The sequence below is a fragment of the Delphinus delphis genome, chromosome 17 (assembly GCF_949987515.2).
Source record: "Delphinus delphis chromosome 17, mDelDel1.2, whole genome shotgun sequence".
In the NCBI taxonomy this organism is placed as follows: Eukaryota; Metazoa; Chordata; class Mammalia; order Artiodactyla; family Delphinidae; genus Delphinus; species Delphinus delphis.
In genome coordinates this window covers 27,515,070-27,532,773 of record NC_082699.1, presented here as the reverse complement: position 1 = coordinate 27,532,773, position 17,704 = coordinate 27,515,070, and the positions used below count along the sequence as shown (strand labels likewise).

Genomic DNA, 17,704 nt, shown 5'->3' with positions numbered 1-17,704 from the left:
TGCACCCAACATAGGAGCACCTCAATACATAAGGCCAATACTAACAGCCATTAAAGGGGAAATTGACAGTAACACAGTCATAGTAGGGGACTTTAACACCCCACTCTCTCCAATAGAGAGATCATCCAAAATGAAAATAAATAAGGAAACACAAGCTTTAAATGATACATTAAACAAGATGGACTTAATTGAGATTTATGGGACATTCCATCCCAAAACAACAGAATATATACTCTTCTTAAGTGCTCATGGAACATTCTCCAGGGTAGATCATATCTTGGGTCACAAATCAAGCCTTGGTAAATTTAAGAAAATTGAAATCATATCAAGTATCTTTTCCAACCACAACACTATGAGACTAGATAACAATTACAGGAAAAAATCAGTAAAAAATACAACCACAGGGAGGTTAAACAATACACTACTTAATAACCAAGGAATCGTTGAAGAAATCAAACATGAAATCAAAAAATACCTAGAAACAAACGACAATGAAAACACAGAGACCCAAAACCTATGGGATGTAGAAAAATGTGTTCTAAGATGTAACTTTATAACAATAGAATCCTACCTTAAGAAACAAGAAATATATCAAATAAACAACTTAAACTTACACCTAAAGCAATTAGAGAAACAGTAACAAAAATCTCCCAAAGTTAGCAGAAGAAATCATAAATATCAGATCAGAAAGAAATGAGAAAGAAATGAAGCAAAGATCAATAAAATTGAAAGCTAGTTCTTTGAGAAGATAAACAAAATAGATAAACCATTAGCCAGACTCATCAAGAAAAAAAGGGAGAAGACTCAAATCAATATAATTAGAAATGAAAAAGGAGACGTAACAACTGACACTGCAGAAATACAAAGGATCATGAGAGATTACTACAAGCAACTCTATGCCAACAAAATGGACAACCTGGAAGGAATGGGCAAATTCTTAGAAATGGACAACCTACCGAGACTGAAGCAGGAAGAAGTAGAAAATATAAACAGACAAATCACAAGCACTGAAATTGAAACTGTGATTAAAATTATTCCAACAAACAAAAGCCCAGGACCAGATGGCTTCACAGGTGAATTCTATCAAACATTTAGAGAAGAACTAACACCAATCCTTCTCAAACTCTTCCTAAATATAGCAGAGGAGGGAACACTCCTAAACTCATTCTACAAGACCACCATCACCCTGATAGCAAAACCAGACAAAGATATCACAAAGAAAGAAAACTACAGGCCAATATCATTGATGACAATAGATGCAAAAATCCTCAACAAATTACTACCAAACAGAATCCAAGAGCACATTAAAAGGATCATACACCATGATCAAGTGGGGTTTAACCCAGGAATGTAAGGATTCTTCAATATAGGCAAATCAATCAATGCAATACGCCATATTAACAAATTGAAGGAGAAAAACCATATGATCATCTCAATCGATGCAGAGAAAGCTTTTGACAAAATTCAACACCCATTTATGATAAAAACCCTCCAGAATGTAGGCATAGAGGGAACTTACCTCAACATAATAAAGGCCGTTTATGACAAACACACAGCCAACATCGTCCTCAATGGTTAGAAACTGAAACCATTTCCACTAAGATCAGGAAGAAGACAAGTTTGCCCACTCTCACCACAATTATTCAACATAGTTTTGGAAGTTGTAGCCCCAGCAATCAGAGAGGAAAAAGAAATAAAAGGAATCCAAATAGGAAAAGATGAAGTAAAGTTGTCACTGTTTGCAGATGACATGATACTATACATAGAGAATCCTAAAGATTCTACCAGAAAACTACTAGAGCTAATCAATGAATTTGATAAAGTAGAAGGATACAAAGTTAATGCACAGAAATCTCTAGCATTCCTATACACTAATGATGAAATATCTGAAAGTGAAATTAAGAAAATATTCCCATTTACCACTGCAACAAAAAAATAAAATATCTAGGAATAAACCTACCTAAGGAGACAAAGGACCTGTATGCAGAAAATTATAAGACACTGATGAAAGAACTGAAAGGTGATACACATATTTGGAGAGATTTACCATGTTCTTGGATGGGAAGAATCAATATTCTGAAACTGACTCTACTATGCAAAGCAAGCTACAGATTCAGTGAAATCCCTATCCAACTACCACTGGCAGTTTCCACAGGATTGGAAAAAAATTTCACAATTTGTATGGAAACAGAAAAGACCCTGAATAGCCAAAGCAATGTTGAGAAAGAAAAACGGAGCAGGAGGAATCAGGCTCCCTGACTTCAGATGATATTACAAAGCTACAGTAATCAAGACAGTATTGTGCTGGCACAAAAACAGAAATATAGATCAATGGAAAAGGATAGAAAGCCCAGAGATAAACCCACACACATATGGTCACCTTATCTTTGATAAAGGAGGCAAGAATATACAGTGGAGAAAAGACAGCCTATTCAATTGATGGTGCTGGGAAAACTGGACAGGTACATGCAAAAGTATTAAATTAGAATACTCCCTAATACCATACACAAAAATAAACTCAAAATGGATTAAAGACCTAAATGTAAGCCCAAATACTATCAAACTCTTAGAGGAAAACACAGGCAAAACAGTCTATGACATAAATCACAGCAATATCCTTTTTGACCCATCTCTTACAGAAATGGAAATAAAAACAAAAATAAGCAAATTGGACCTAATGAAACTTCAAAGCTTTTGCACAGCAAAGGAAACCATAAAGAAGAGCAAAAGACAACCCTCAGAATGGGAGAAAATATTTGCAAATGAAGCAACTGAAAAAGGATTAATCTCCAAAATTTACAAGTAGCTCATGCAGCTCAATATCAAACAAACAAAGAACCCAATGCAAAAATGGGCAGAAGACCTAAATAGACATTTCTCCAAAGAAGATATACAGACTGCCAACAAACACATGAAAGAATGCTCAACATCATTAATCATTAGAGAAATGCTAATCAAAGCTACAGTGAGATATCAATTCACACCAGTCCGAATGGCCATCATCAAATAATCTACAAACAATAAATGCTGGAGAGGGTGTGAAGGAAAGGGAACCCTCTTGCACTGTTGGTGGGAATGTAAATTGATACAGTCAATATGGAGAACAGTATGGAGTTTCCTTAAAAAACTAAAAAAAGAACTACCATACGACCCAGCAATCCCACTACTGGGCATATACCCTGAGAAAACCATAATTCAAAAAGAGTCATGTACCAAAATGTTCATTGCAGCTCCATTTACAATAGCTAGGACATGGAAGCAATTGAAGTGTCCATCAACAGTTGAATGGATAAAGAAGATGTGGCACATATATACAATAGAATATTACTCAGGCATAAAAGGAAACGAAATTGAGTTATTTGTAGTGAGGTGGATGGAGCTAGTGTTTGTCATACAGAGTGAAGTAAGTCAGAAAGAGCAAAACAAATACTGTATGTTAACACATATATATGGAATCTAAGAAAAAAAAATGGTCATGAAGAACCTGAAGAACCTAGGGGCAAGAGGGGAATAAAGACACAGACCTACTAGAGAATAGACTTGAGGATATGGGGAGGGGGAAGCGTAAGCTGTGACAAAGTGAGTGAGTGGCTTGTACATATATACACTACCAAACCTAAAATAGACAGCTAGTGGGAAGCAGCCGCATAGCACAGGGAAATCAGCTTGGTGCTTTGTGACCACCTAGAGGAGTGAGATAGGGAGGGTGGGAGGGAGGGAGACACAAGAGGGAAGAGATATGGGAACATATGTATATGTATAACTGAATCACTTTGTTGTAAAGCAGAAACTAACACACCATTGTAAAGCAATTATACTCCAATAAAGGTGTTAAAAAAAAATCTCGGGTTTCCCTGGTGATGCAGTGGTTGAGAGTCTGCCTGCCAATGCAGGGATGCAGGTTCATGCCCTGGTCCGGGAGGATCCCACATGCCACGGAGCAGCTGGACCTGTGAGCCACAGCCGCTGGGCCTGCGCGTCCGGAGCCTGTGCTCCGCAACGGGAGAGGCCACAACAGTGAGAGGCCCGCATACTGCAAAAAAAAAAAAAAAAAAATCTCCAAAATATGCAAACCACTCATGCAGCTCAATAGCAAATAAACAAACAACCCTATCAAAAAATGGGTGGAAGATCTAAATAGACATTTCTCCTAAAAAGACATACAGATTGCCAACATACACATGAAGAAATGCTCAACATCACTAATTATTGAAGAAATGCAAATCAAAACTGTAATCACGCATCACCCCATACTGGTTAGAATGGCCATCATCAAAAAATATACAGACAATAAATGCTGGAGAGCATTTACACTTTGATGGGAATGTAAATTTGTATAGCCACTATGGAGAACAGTATGGGATTCCTTAAAAAACTAAAATGAGAACTACCATATGATCCAGCAATCCCAGTCCTGGGTGTATATCAGGAGAAAACCATAATTTGAAAGGATGCATGCATCCCAATATTCATTGCAGAACTATTTACAATAGGCAGCACACGGTAGCAACCTAAATGTCCACTGATGGAGGAATGGATAAAGGAAGATGTGGTACAATGGAATATTACTCAGTTATAAAAAAGAACAATATAGTGCCATTTGCAGTGACATGGATGAACCTACAGACTGTCATGCTGAGTGAACTAAGTCAGACAGAGAAAGACAAATATACGATATCACTTATATTTGGAATCTAAAAAAAAAATTCACAAATGAACGTATTTACAAAACAGAAATAGAGTCATAAACGTAGAAAACAAACTTATGGTTACCAAGGGGGAAGGAGGTCAGAGGACTAAATTGGGAGATTGGGATTGACATATATACATTACTATATGTAAAATAGATAACTAATAAAAACCTACTGTATAGCACAGGAAACTCTACTCAATACTCTGTAATGACCTATATGGGAATAGACTCTATAAAAGAGTGGATATATGTATATGTATAACTCACTCACTTTGCTGTACAGCAGAAACTAACACAACATTGTAAATCAACTATACTCCAATAAAAATTTAATTAAAAAGTATGTTTCATCTTGTTAGTTTCGAACGATGACTGGATATACCTAGCACATTGTCAGTAATCAGTCAATGATAGCATTTTCACTTCTTGTGCCATTTTCATGGATTAATCTAAATGAGATTGGTCATGTTACTATGAATGGAAAAAGCTATTTCAAGGGAACAACTGTTTTTCAAGTCTTCCCATAGAATCACTGATTAATATTTGCCTATCAAATGAGAACCTCAATAATATCAGAAAGAAAGCTGTCTTGGGCCCCGGGAAGCAGATCTTCAAACAAACGTGGTGTATATAAAAGGAAATGAGGCTAGATCCACAATCCAGGAGTGAACATCAGTCTTACACTTTGTGCTCAGTCATATTGCAAATATGTCCCATTGCAACAGGATAAACAAAACAAACAAACAAATAAACAACAACTGACTGGTCATAAACTGAACCCTCTATCCTTTGATAACTATAAGAAAGATTCATATTATTTAATTTCATATCTATCTTGTAACATTATTGTGAGCTTTTGTACTATGTATGCACATAAGGTGCTAACCATTGCTGTTTCTCAGAGATGGCTAACATCTAAGAGTAATCAAAAAAGGCTGCTGTTCCAGTGGGTCACCATGCTAATCTCTGAAACATACTTCCAACAAGAGTGTCAAAGCATCATCTCAAAGCTGAAATTCAGCATATTCAGAATCTATTTCTTCATTCTTTTTGTCAACAAATATTTATTGAAGACCTACAATATGCCAGACATTGTGTTATACATCACAAGAATACCAGTGAAAGAAATAAACCTAAAAAACAAAGCAAAGCAAAATAAAAACCCTACTCTCAATGGGCTTACATTGTAGAAGGGCAGATAAAGAATAAGAAAAATGTAAACTACACAGTATGTTAGAAAGCACAAGTTCTGTTGAGAAGAGTAAAGCAGGGGAAAAAATAAGGTGTGTGGAGAATGTGGGACTACTGCTTTAATTCAACTAAAAAGGGCTCCATTTGAAGATGACATTTGAGCAAAGACCTGAAGGAGTGGAAGCAAGTGATGGGGATCTCAGAAAGAAAAGTATTCCAAAGTACAGGGAACAGCAATTGCAAAGCCTCCATAGGCTATTTAAGGACTTTGGCCTCATGCTCAGCTGATCTATATTTATGTATAGATGATTATTTTGATAATAATATTCTTAGAACTCCTTTGGCTGAAAAAATAACCTATTTTGTTGTATGTCAGTTAAAAAAAATAGTGGCAGGGAATTAAAAGCACTTGAAGAGTATCCTTTATTAATATTTTACTCAGAGAAAAATTTTTTCTAAAGTAATCATTTTTGCAGCATGGAAAAATTTCTAATATTTATCTCTGAAACTCACCCTCAAGTTTCATACCATGTTTGTTTTTAGTGTTAGACTAACTGTTGTACACAGTGATATTTATGCAAATGTCTTGTAGACACTAACTTGACTAGATGTTTAGATTCTCTTTTTAATTTTTTTTAAAGCTGTTAAGTAGAAACCACATTTCTAGCTTTCCAGTGAACTGATGCAGTATCTGAATCCTGATTAAATAATCCTTGTTTCTTAGTGTGATCTAGAGTGACCATATAATTTATCATCTAAAGTAGGGCACTTTGGTGGAGGACAAATGCTAAACTAGAAGGGCATAAATCAGAACTGTCCCAGACACCAGACCATATGGGCCCCAGAGATAGAAATAGACTGAACAAGAATTTTGGGGTTAAGCAGGTATAGAATTGAAAAACAGCCTTATCTCTTAAGGAAGTTTATCCAGGCTGTTTTAGACCCATAATATGGAGTTGTGAAACCTAACTTCGTTGCTTAATATAGTTTATTCAGTTGAAAACACATACATGTCCAGGACAGAGCAATTTTAAGGAGTTAGATCTCAGCAAAAAATGGGAAGTTTTAATGAATTATGTTCAATTATTGTAGATGTTATTGAAAGGGGATTATTATGAAGCTTTCCTAGGCTGTTACTCTAAAGCCATTGTAGGTTAGAACTATAGTTACTCAGTGAGTAACAAAGTAAGCAGCAGTGGTTATGAGTATACTCTGGCATGAATAATAGTGCAATCCTATTTCTTTAACTAAAATCATAATAAAATGGAAATGATGGAATCATGAAACATAGTATCCATTGTCTTGTTATTAGAACAATGAACCTCATAATAAAGAAATAATTTTTAAGTTTTTAGGTGTCATTGATTTATTCAAAATTGTAAGTTTTGCTAACAAAAAGTTTCTTCAGTAGAAGAGATTTAAAATTTTCATCTCCTCTTAAAATTATAGTCCAATGTCATATCTACTTGTAGAAACACATTTGACACCAAAGTGCCTCATACTGGAATCCTTATGGGACGTTCTAGTCTCTTGAGATTTAATAACATGATCAATTTTCATGTCAAGTACAAATCTGAGTGTACTAGCAAAAGATTCTAAGATGCTTTCTATACAAAGACATTGAAATCTTCTCATTTTCTGAAATTCAAGATATTCAGACCTTTCTCTACTCTTTTAAATTACCTTAATCCAATTAACCGGCTTTTCTTTCCCAGGCTTTATGCACAGAATTTGACATTCTGCTCCATCTCAACTACAGTTGGCTTAATACATTATCTACTTTGCTCCCCAAATCTACTTCAATAATTGCCTTTATTTCCTCATCTTTACTAAAATGTCTATTTCTATTTTAAACAATTTTTCATATATGTAAAGTTTTATGAAATTGTTATAATTTTCAATAGTTAACTTTTGTCAATTTACATAGTCTGTAGTATATTTTAAATGACAAAATTACAGATTCTGCTGCTTATTTTTGACACCTCAAACGTTTTCAGATGAAATAACTTCAAACACTATATTTATTACACAGAAAACATTTGCTTCTATATGTAAACTTAATTCTGCCAAAACTTGGAGTTTGAAGTATATCTCTGTGATTCATTAAATTTTCCTATTTGTCTTAATGTAATACATATTTTTATCATTCCTTATGCTTTGAAATAAGTAATCTAATAATGTTGTTCTATGCATATTATTTAATAGTACTATAACCATGGACTACATCAATGATACTAACTATATTAATAATATTAATAACAACATTGATATTATGTTCTCCATGTTGCTTGGCACTATTCTAAGTGAATTTAATGGTTTTAAAAATTCATATACTCTTGGGGCTTCTCTGGTGGTGCAGTGGTTAAGAATCCATCTGCCAATGCAGGGGATATGGATTCGAGCCCTGGTCTGGGAAGATCCCACATGCTGCGGAACAACTAAGCCCATGTCCACAACTACTGAAGCCCGTGTGCCTAGAGCCTGTGCTCCACAACAGGAGAAGCCACTGCAATGTGAAGCCTGCACACCACAACAAAGAGCAGCTCCCACTCGTCGCAACTAGAGAAAGCCCACATGCAGCAATGAAGACCCAAAGCAGCCAAAAATAAATACATAAAATAAATTTATAAAAAAAATCATGTACTCCATGTTGTAACAAAGTTTTGGATAAAACGTGTGTAATCAGTATGCATATAAAAGATTGAATATTATTAATTACTAAACTGTTTTATAAAAATAATACAAAAGGTGGGAGGTCTTGAAAACAGTATCACTCTGTGATATTTTAATTCAAACAATATTTCCTGAATGAATGAAACTATGAAATGTCATTTTGATCAAAAGACTGATAGGTGAATAAGACATGGTGCCTTCCATCCTGAAGAAGACACTACAATGAGGAATGATTTGATGGGAAAACCTCCTCAAATAGGTAGATAGCACCACGATGTATTCCCTGCATAATTTGTGTTAAGCTGTTCCAATATTATTAAAATGTGTGTGGGACTTTCCTGGTGGCACAGTGGTTAAGAATCCTCCTGCGAATGCAGGGGACACAGGTTTGAACCCTGGTCTGGGAAGATTCCACATGCCGCGGAGCAACTAAGCCCGTGCACCCTAACTACTGAGCCCGCGTGCCACAACTACTGAAGCCCACGCACCTAGAGCCCGTGCTCCACAACAAGATAAGCCACCGCAATGAGAAGCCCACGCACCACAACAAAGAGTAGCCCCCGCTCGCCACAACTAGAGAAAGTCCGCACACTGCAATGAAGACCCAACACAGCCAAAAATAAATAAATTAATTAAAAAAAATATGTGTATACACACACACATATGTATTCATAATTCAATTCAGTACATTGGATATATGTTCAAATAACGTATGTAATATTTTTACTAAATTGAAGATGTTTAATTATGATGTACAATAATGTGAATCTAACATAAAGTTTTAGATTTTTCTTATGTTAACAGTTCATCAAATATGAGAAATGTTTAACATGGTCTGAGAAAAGAAGTCAGAATCCTTGCACACACTAATTTTGACCTTGCAATGAGAACCAACTCTCTGGCACCATCTATTGACTGCATTGCATTACTTCTGCATCAAGACACATGCAAATTAGTCCTGAATGAATAAAACATAATCTCTTCTTTCTCATTTTTCATTGATGATCAGTAGCCGGAGCCATCAACACTGACAGCAGTTAATGCAGTCAGATATATCAGTAAATGTACGCTGCACCCTTGGAATCAGATGTAGCCTTCTAATCATGAATGAAAACTTGCCTTAATTTGTCTGCTGGGGTCTACCTCCACAGGTGATATTCATGCTGAAATGTATAATCAGAGGCCAAAATAATCTTTACCATGATTAACTGGCTCTGTTGTATGTCTTTTTTCCTTTAAAGCATTTCAACTCTGCTGGAGAACCTCTGACAATCCTCTGTGGTGCTGACTTTGAACCTGGGTGCCAAAAGGACAACTATGTAGAAAGCATCAATTAGGTGCCATTACTTAGCTAGTTACTTTGACATAGACCATTCAATTTAATCCTTCCCCAAATTACAGATGAGGAAACTAAATGCAGAGAGATTAAACATCTTGCACTAAGCCCTTCACATCTTTCAGGTATTTAATTCAAATAGCACTTTTTTCCAGTAAGTACTTCACTAGCTATTGTGCCTGAAATTTTGAACACCACACCCCTCACATTTCTTGTCCCCTTTTATCGCTATACCACATATTTCACTTATGTATCTTGCTTCTTGTCTGTATCCCTCCATGGGATATAAGCTGCATGATACTAGGAATTTTACCTGTTTTTGTTCATGACTGCCATCCCAACACCAAAACAGTGCCTGGCACAGATTAGATGCTCAGTAAACATTTGTTAATAAATGAATGGGAAAATTAATGAATGTCTAGTCAATGGCAAAGCTAGGATTTGAATCCATGATACTTCACATGCTCTTTCTACTGTCACAAGCTATGATATTTTCATCCTGTGCACAACAAAAATGTCCCCAAGGTTTCATGTTAACTTTGCCAACAAAAATGTCCCCAATGTTTCATGTTAACTTAAGTCATTCAAGAGATTTACTTTTCAACTCTCCTAAATTAACCAGAAAAAGAATGCATCTAAAGTAACTACTAATTTCTCCAGTATATAATACATTTCTGCTGAGTGTGTTGTGTGTACTAGGCACACATACAGGAAATACTCTTTCTCTCATTTGTGCCTGCAGTATGTATGTGTATGTGTCACTGTGCAAATACTTGTATGTTTGACAGTTCTCTACAAAGCTTTCTTGCAGGATGCAAGGAAACGGATCCACAGATCAACATTCCACTAATAGAATATGGGGAGAGGGAGGATTAGGACACACTGGTTTATCTTGACTTATCTTTGACTTAAAGAACGTTGGTCTCCTCTGTGCTCTTCTCTGTCTATTTACAGCACACATTGTCCTGTGCTTTAATGATCAGCTTATAATTTTACTCATCCTTGTAACCTAATGCATTCATTCATTTATTTGAATTTGTTTCCTGGCCCTTAGAAGTGACTCATTTACTTGAATATAAAATGTTTAATGGTGAGAGCTTAAATGGAGTAGCCTTATTTAAAAGGTTCCTTCACTCCTCTTTTTCAGATGCTCCCAGGTGCTCCTGATGAGAAAGCATGTATCTAATGAATTGCAAGACAACACAAAAGAGAGATCAAACTTGTCTATCTTTTTCAATAAACTCAGTGACTAACTAGACACAAAGATATTAGAAAGAAATTTAAAACAGAAGAGAGGTTTTATAATCTCCACTAGGTTATTTATTTATTTATTAATGTTCACTCCTTTTTTTTTGGTCATGCTGCACAGCCTGTGGGATTTTAGTTCCCCAACCAGGATCCAACCCATGACCTCTGCATTGGAAACACAGAGTCTTACCACTGGACGACCAGGGAAGTCCCATCCACTAGGTTATTTTAAAGAAATACACACACTTACCCCCAGTGTGTTTACAGTAAGAATGCTATGGAATTTATTTCTTTGTGGATAAAAGGGAAGGACGCATCAATTTGCTAAGGAAGTGGAGTCATATGAGAAAGTAGATCCCAACCTAGTGTCAATTATCAGGGAATGACAAACAAGAGGGAAATAATCAGATATGAAAAGGCAGCTAGAAGAAAGAACTTAATCTCCCTCTAACAGTCCAATAGGTTTTTGTGGAGATAATATATCTACACTTGTGCAGAGCAATGATTCTATAAACAAGATCAGCTAAATTTCATGGGAAGCCTTAGGGAAGATGTTTAACTGTGTCTCAATTTCTTCACCTTTAGAATAGAATTGAGAGGATACTTAGTTCTTAGAGTTGTTGAGGAATGAATGATTTAACATATAGAAAGCAATTATAATGGCTCCTAGCACATAATAAGCACTACATAATGTCAGTCTTATAAGTTTTATTATTAGGAGTTGTAATTTTTTCACTGTTTCACTTTTGCTTCTAATAAATCTTTGGTTTATTGTTTCGTTAGTTATATTTACTATATATATATTTTTAGAGATTTAAAGGGTATAAAGTAAAGGATTGTCTATTTGTTTTGAATTGCATGTTAAAATGGTTCAATTCTTCCCTAGAAATGTGTACTGGGATGTCAGTGGAAATGTATAACAGGCTCAAGGGAAGGGCAGACACCAGAGATAAATTGGGCCCATATTTCCACACTGCAAGATTATTTTACCAATCCAAAACTGGAGATTCTGAGTTATAGTTTTAATTTGGATGAACTTCATAAAACTTTTTTATGGACATTAACATTATATTGTGCAAACAACACAGGTTGGAGACAGATTTAGAATTGAATATCACCTCCACCAAATGTAATCCTCAGACAAGTTAATTCAGCCTTTACAATGCTCCCCATCCCCTCACTTCTCTGACCTCTCACACTGCTCTTTTCCCCACACCACCTACATCCACATCCACAGGCTACTCCAGCCCCCTCATTTATTTCCTCAAACATGTCAGACATGTTTGCACCTTAGACCTTCTCTGTTTCCTCTGCTTGAATGTTTCTGCCCCCAAATTCCCATGGTAATCTCCTACAGGTCTTTGTTTGATGTAACTTTCTCATTAAAATCTCCTCTGTTGACCTTATTTCAGATCTTGAAGATTGATGAGTTTAGAAGTCAATGGTGGCTGCCTGAGTTTGATTCTCCCTACTCACCCTCCCCTCAAAACCTACAACACCAGCAATGAGAGATGATCCACAGGTAAAACCACAGCTGATCCACACTTTTAGCAACACTAGGAAACAGAAAATGTAGTAATCTTCAGATTACCTGTAAATAGTAGGAAAAAAATTCCAATAGCAGTTCCAATGCCCGCCCTGTAAGCCTGTGGGTGTTGAGAGGGAGAGCGAGAGGAGGCTTAGGAGAATCAGTTGAAAATAATAGATAAATGAAGATGACTTAGATAAAACACAAATGAAATCATAACTAAAGAGAGAAAGTTCAATACTAAATGCCGAAATACTGAGCACAGGTGAGGACTTGGTGGTTCATAGCACTGCGTTAGGGGATAGTGAGTGGCATTGAAAGTGGCAACTGCTAGGAACCTTTGCTTCTGGGGAGAGGGGAGGAGTCAGATGACAATGAGGAGGTGCAACTTGGACATATGGCTGTGAATGACAAGGATGAAACAAGAGGGGAAAGCTAAAGAAACCAAAGACACAAAAAGAAAAAACATACAAATCCTTCCACTCACCACAGCGCTCTCAAAACACCATTTATAAAAGAAGTTGCACAGAGTAGGGCAGAACTAAAACAAGTGAACACTCTCAAACTATGAAGCATAGAGGAACAGAAAAGAGCAGACTACATCCATACAAAACTATCATGCAAAAATCAAGAAAATTTAATTAAAGAATTTCAGCTTATGAAAATTTTCTCAACAAACCAACCAAAAAGCTGATGAGAACTATAACACAATATGCCAAATCGAATTCAATATCCTCAAACAAACATTAAGAAATACTTTTAAAATACTTTGAATTGGAAATTAAACATTCAGTGCATAAATAGATAAAAGAGGAAGAAATAAAATGAGAATTAATTGAACACAAGAAAGAAACAGGGGGGATTTGCGGGAAGATGGCGGAAGAGTAAGACGCGGAGATCACCTTCCTCCCCACAGATACACCAGAAATACAACTACACGTGGAACAACTCCTACAGAACACCTACTGAAGGCTGGCAGAAGACCTCAGACCTCCCAAAAGGCAAGAAACTCCCCACGTACCTGGGTAGGGCAAAAGAAAAAACAGAGACAAAAGAATAGGGACGGCACCTGCACCAGTGGGAGGGAGCTGTGAAGGAGGAAAAGTTTCCACACTCTAGGAAGCCCCTTCGCGGGCGGAGACTGCGGGAGGCGGAGGGGGGAGCTTCGAAGCTGCGGAGGAGTGCACAGCAACGGGTGCGGAGGGCAAAGCGGGGAGATTCCCGCACAGAGGATCGGTGCCGACCGGCACTCACCAGCCCGAGAGGCTTGTCTGCTCACCCGCCAGGGCGGGCGGGGCTGCGAGCTGAGGCCGGAGCGCAGGGAGAGGACTGGGGTTGGCGGCTTGAACATAGCCTGAAGGGGTTAGGGCACCACAGCTAGCCGGGAGGGAGTCCGGGGAAAAGCCTGCACCTGCAGAAGAGGCAGGAGACTTTTCCTTCCCTCTTTGTTTTCTGGGGCGTGAGGAGAGGGGTTTAAGAACGCTGCTTAAAGGAACTCCAGAGACGGGCGCGAGCCGCGGCTAAAAGCGCGAACCCCAGAGACGGGCGCGAGCCGCGGCTGAAAGCGCGGACCCCAGAGACGGGCGCGAGCCGCGGCTGAAAGCGCGGAATCCAGAGACGGGCGCGAGCCGCGGCTGAAAGCGCGGAATCCAGAGGCAGGCGCGAGCCGCGGCTGAAAGCGCGGAATCCAGAGACGGGCGCAAGCTGCGGCTAAAAGCGCGGACCCCAGAGGCGGGCGGGAGACGTTAAGGCTGCTGCTGCCGCAACCGAGGGGCCTGTGTGCGAGCACAGGTCACTCTCCACACCCCTCCTCCGCGGAGCCTGTGCAGCCCGCCACTGCCGGGTTCCCGGGATCCAGGGACAACATCCCCGGGAGAGCGCACAGCGCGCCTCAGGCTGGTGCAAAGTCACGCCGGCCTTTGCCACCGCAGGCCCGCCCCGCACTCTGTGGCCCTTCGTCCCCGCCGGCCTGAGTGCGCCAGAGCCCCCAGTCAGCGGCTCTTTTAACCCCATCCTGTCTGAGCAAAAAACAGACGCCCTCCAGCGATCTACACGCAGTGGCAGGGCCAAATCCAAAGCTTAGCCCTGGGAGCTGTGAGAACAAAGAAGAGAAAGGGAAATCTCTCCCAGCAGCCTCAGAAGCAGCGGATTAAAGCTCCACAATCAACTTGATGTACCCTGCATCTGTGGAATACCTGAATAGACAACCAATCATCCCAAATTAAGGAAGTGGACTTTAGGAGCAAGATCTATGATTTTTCCCCCTTTCCTCTTTTTGTGAATGTGTATGTGTATGCTTCTGTGTGAGATCTTGTCTGTATAGTCTTGCTTCCACCATTTGTCCTAGGGTTCTATCCGTCCATGTTTTTTTTTTTAATTTTTTTTCTTAATAATTAATTTTAATAACCTTATTACACTTTACCTTCGTTCTTTCTTTCTTTCTTTCCGTCCTTCCTTCCCTCCTTTAGACAACGAATCATCCCAAATTGAGGAGGTGGTCTCTGACAGCAAGATTTAGGATTTTTCCCCATTTACCTCTTTTAGTGAGGGTGTATGTGTATGCTTCTGTGTAAGATTTTGTCTGTATAGCTTTGCTTCCAACATTTGTCCTAAGGTTCTTTCCGTCCCTTTTTTTTTTTTTTTAAATAAGAAGTTTTTAATTCAATAACTTTATTATACTTTATTTTATTTTTACTGTATCTTCTTTCTTTCTGTCTTTTTTCCTTCTTTCCCTCCTTCCTTCCTTCCTCCCTCCCTCCCTCCCTCCTTTCTTTCCTTCTTGCCTTCTTTCCTTCTTTGCTTCTTTCTTTCTTTCTTCCTTCCTTCCTACCCTCCTTTCCTTCTTTCTTTCCTCATACTTTTACTAATTCCCTCTACTTTTTCTCCCTTTTATCCTGAGCCTGTGGATGAAAAGCTTTTGGTGCTCCAGCCAGGAGGCAGGGCTCTGCCTCTGAGGTAGGACAGCCAACTTCAGGACACTGATCAATAAGAGACCTCCCAGCTCCACATAATATCAAACGGCGAAAATCTCCCAGAGACCTCCATCTTAACACCAGCACCCAGCTTCAATCAACGACCAGCAAGCCACAGTGCTGGAAAACCTATGCCAAACAACTAGCAAAACAGGAACACAACCCCACCCATTAGCAGAGAGGCTGCCTAAAATCATAATAAGGCCACAGACACCCCCAAACACACCACCAGACGTGAACCTGCCTACTAGAGAGACAAGATCCAGCCTCATCCACCACAACACAGGCACTAGCCCCCTCCACCAGGAAGCCTACACAACCCACTGAACCAACCTTAGCCACTGGAGACAGACATCAAAAACAGGAGGAACTACAAACCTGCAGCCTGCAAAAACGAGACCCCAAACACAGTAAGATAAGCAAAATGAGAAGACAGAAAAACACACAGCAGATGAAGGAGCAAGATAAAAACCCACCAGACCTAACAAATGAAGAGGAAATAGGCAGTCTACCTGAAAGAGAATTCAGAATAATGATAGTAAGGTTGATCCGAAATCTTGGAGATAGAATGGACAATAGATTGGACAAAATGCAAGAATCAGTTAACAAGGACCTAGAAGAACTAAAGATGAAACAAGCAACGATGAACAACACAATAAATGAAATTAAAAGTACTCTAGATGGGATCAATAGCAGAATAACTGAGGCAGAAGAACGGATAAGTGACCTGGAAGATAAAATAGTGGAAATAACTACTGCAGAGCAGAATAAAGAAAAAAGAATGAAAAGAACTGAGGACAGTCTCAGAGACCTCTGGGACAACATTAAACACACCAACATTCGAAATATAGGGGTTCCAGAAGAAGAAGAGAAAAAGAAAGGGACTGAGAAAATATTTGAAGAGATTATAGTTGAAAACTTCCCTAATATGGGAAAGGAAATAGTTAATCAAGTCCAGGAAGCACAGAGAGTCCCATACAAGATAAATACAAGGAGAAATACGCCAAGACAATTATTAATCAAACTGTCAAAAATTAAATACAAAGAAAGCATATTAAAAGCAGCAAGGGAAAAACAACAAATAACACATAAGGGAATCCCCATAAGGTTAACAGCTGATCTCTCAGCAGAAACCCTACAAGCCAGAAGGGAGTGGCAGGACATACTGAAAGTGATGAAGGAGAAAAACATGCAGCCAAGACTACTCTACCCAGCAAGGATCTCATTCAGATTTGATGGAGAAATTAAAACCTTTACAGACAAGCAAAAGCTGAGAGAGTTCAGCACCACCAAACCAGCTTTACAACAAATGCTAAAGGATCTTCTCTAGGCAAGAAACACAAGAGAAGGAAAAGACCTATAATAACGAGCCCAAAACAATTTAGAAAATGGGAATAGGAACATACATATAGATAATTACCTTAAATGTAAATGGACTAAATGCTCCCACCAAAAGACACAGATTAGCTGAATGGATACAAAAACAAGACCCTTATATATGCTGTCTACAAGAGACCCACTTCAGACCTAGAGACACATACAGACTGAAAGTAAGGGGATGGAAAAAGATATTCCATGCAAATGGAAACCAAAAGAAAGCTGGAGTAGCAATTCTCATATCAGACAAAATAGACTTTAAAATAAGGACTATTAAAAGAGACAAAGAAGGACACTACATAATGATCAAGGGATCGATCCAAGAAGAAGATATAACAATTGTAAATATTTATGCACCCAACATAGGAGCACCTCAATACATAAGGCAAATACTAACAGCCATAAAAGGGGAAATCGACAGTAACACATTCATAGTAGGGGACTTAAACACCCCACTTTCACCCATGGACAGATCATCCAAAATGAAAATAAATAAGGAAACACAAGCTTTAAATGATACATTAAACAAGATGGACTTAATTGATATTTATAGGACACTCCATCCAAAAACAACAGAATACACATTTTTCTCAAGTGCTCATGGAACATTCTCCAGGATAGATCATATCTTAGGTCACAAATCAAGCCTTGGTAAATTTAAGAAAATTGAAATTGTATCAAGTATC

General features: G+C 38.3%; 1 protein-coding gene across 3 annotated transcripts in view; it reads right to left on the bottom strand.

Moving 5' to 3' along the window:
- The window catches only part of RALYL (RALY RNA binding protein like), an 831,637-nt gene that overhangs the window by 330,662 nt on the left and 483,271 nt on the right, over positions 1-17,704 (bottom strand). The gene's annotated exons all lie outside the window — the stretch shown is intronic.